General features: G+C 48.8%; 1 pseudogene; it reads left to right on the forward strand.

Moving 5' to 3' along the window:
* The first annotated feature begins 319 nt into the window (after positions 1-319).
* On the forward strand, positions 320-526 carry LOC142265958 (U2 spliceosomal RNA; annotated as a pseudogene).
* The last annotated feature ends 1474 nt before the right edge of the window (positions 527-2000 follow it).

Below are 2000 nucleotides of genomic sequence, written 5' to 3' on the forward strand. Positions count from 1 at the left end.
TCTTCTTGTTTTTGCTCTGCAAAACAGCCTTTTCAAGGGTTGGCTTGGGTGACAAAATGTCTTCTGTAGGCGTGGGTTTGTCTCCCTCTCCCTAAGATGTGTCCGGTATAGGCCAGGGTGCCACTCAAGGCCGTAACCAATTCGGGTTATAGCTTCTCGGCCTTTTGGCTAAGATCAAGTGTAGTTTCGGAGGACGCTACCTTGGTCGGTACTGGAAGGTGCCTGGGATTGCACGTCTGCCGGCCTTGAGGAAGTGTGTGCGCCTTCTGGTGACACATAGCCCTCTTGTGCCTGGACGGTTCCCAGGCAACGGGAGGCGATCACCTTTGTTATTTTGAAGTCCTACTGATAAACAGAAAAAAAAAAAAATTAAATCTGTTCTTATCAGTTTAATATCTGATACGTCCCCTCTCTGGGGACCATATATTAAATGGATTTTTAGAACAAGGAGATGGAAAAAATCTTGCTCTGTCCACTGCACGCATTGACCTGGTATTGCAGTACCTCCAGGACCGGTGCACCCCTTCTTAACCCAGTTTCCAAAAGCAGAACTCAATTCACCTGATTCAAATGAGCCCCATTAGTTAATTGAAAGAAAGCAAAAACTTTATATGCACCTCAATTTGGCCAATTCACTTTTCACACTTTCACCCTTTTTTTTATCTTTCACACCTTTTACTTGCTTTATTGATGCAAAAAGCTGTGCCAAATAGCAAACTCATCTCCACTCAACTTGACCAACTCTGCTATGTCCCGTGCAGTATCTTATTCTCAGTCTTATCTAGATCATTTGCAATTGAATAGAATAGATCCCTTTTGGCTGCTTATGACTGTGTAAAATATGTAGTTTTACTGGGCTGGGATGAGAGAATCCATTGAAGCATGGTGTAGGGATTGTGGTTCCTGTGTGCTAAGAAGAGAGGCTGGCACCAGCCAGAAAGCCCCATTGCAGCCAATAATCACTTAATAACTTTTTCAACTTGTCATCATATGGGAGGCCTTCCATTCCTTGTAGTAGTCTAGTTGCCCACCTTTGAACTGACTCTAACTTCTGAATGTCCTTATTAAAATGTGGAGCCCAAAACTGGTTCCCATATTCCAGATGTAGCCTTACAAGTGATTTATAGAGGTGTAACAATACGTTGGGATCACGGGATCTAATCTCCCTTTTTATACACCCTAAAATCTTGTCCCAAGCAGCATTCCATCAGCCTCTGGAAGGTTCCTGGCGCATTGCACAGCTCGAAGGGCATGCTTTTGAACTCGCAGAGACCCATAGGGGTGGCGAAGGCGGTCTTCTCCCGGTCTGCCTCAGCAACGGACACTTGCCAATAGTGACTAGTGAGATCAAGGGTAGAAAAATAATTTGCAGTTCTCAATGCAGCTAGCGATTCCTCAATACGGGGAGTGGTGCCGTCCTTCTTTTTTAACAGGATCAACAGAGCTGCCCAAAGGCTACAACTGTCACGGATAACCCCAGCCGCCTTCATGTTGCTCAACATGTACTTGGTACACTGGCAATGTGAAGGTGGTATTGGCTTATAGCTCTCTTTGATGGGTGGGTGTGCACCTGTGGGGATGTGGTGTTGGACCCCTTTTATTCCCCCAAAATCTAGCGGGCTTCCCACCGGTAACCCGCTCCCCAGCTTGGATGGATGCTGAGGGAGCCCCTTTTGCCCGCAGGCTCTGGCCCTGGGAACTGTAGCCTTGGCGGTGACTGTGCTTCCCTCTACGGTGTGAGCTGTTGCCTTCAATCGGGTCTTGACTGCTGGGAAACCCTGGAGGTTCCTGTCGCTAACGGATTTGACCGGTTTTACGGCGACTCCTAGCCTGGTCGGGGTCCGTAGGCCCTGCCGGATGGTGCTGGCTTCTCTTCACTCCCCGATCTGGTACCGGCGGGCCACCGCCCATCCCCGGTCCGTACGGTTCACTCCAATCAGCCTCTCCTGCAGAAGGTCACCACCGTCTGCCAACCTTGCTGAGTGCCCGGGCCACACACC

The sequence above is a fragment of the Anomaloglossus baeobatrachus genome, unplaced genomic scaffold (genome assembly GCF_048569485.1).
Source record: "Anomaloglossus baeobatrachus isolate aAnoBae1 unplaced genomic scaffold, aAnoBae1.hap1 Scaffold_2795, whole genome shotgun sequence".
NCBI lineage: Eukaryota > Metazoa > Chordata > Amphibia > Anura > Aromobatidae > Anomaloglossus > Anomaloglossus baeobatrachus.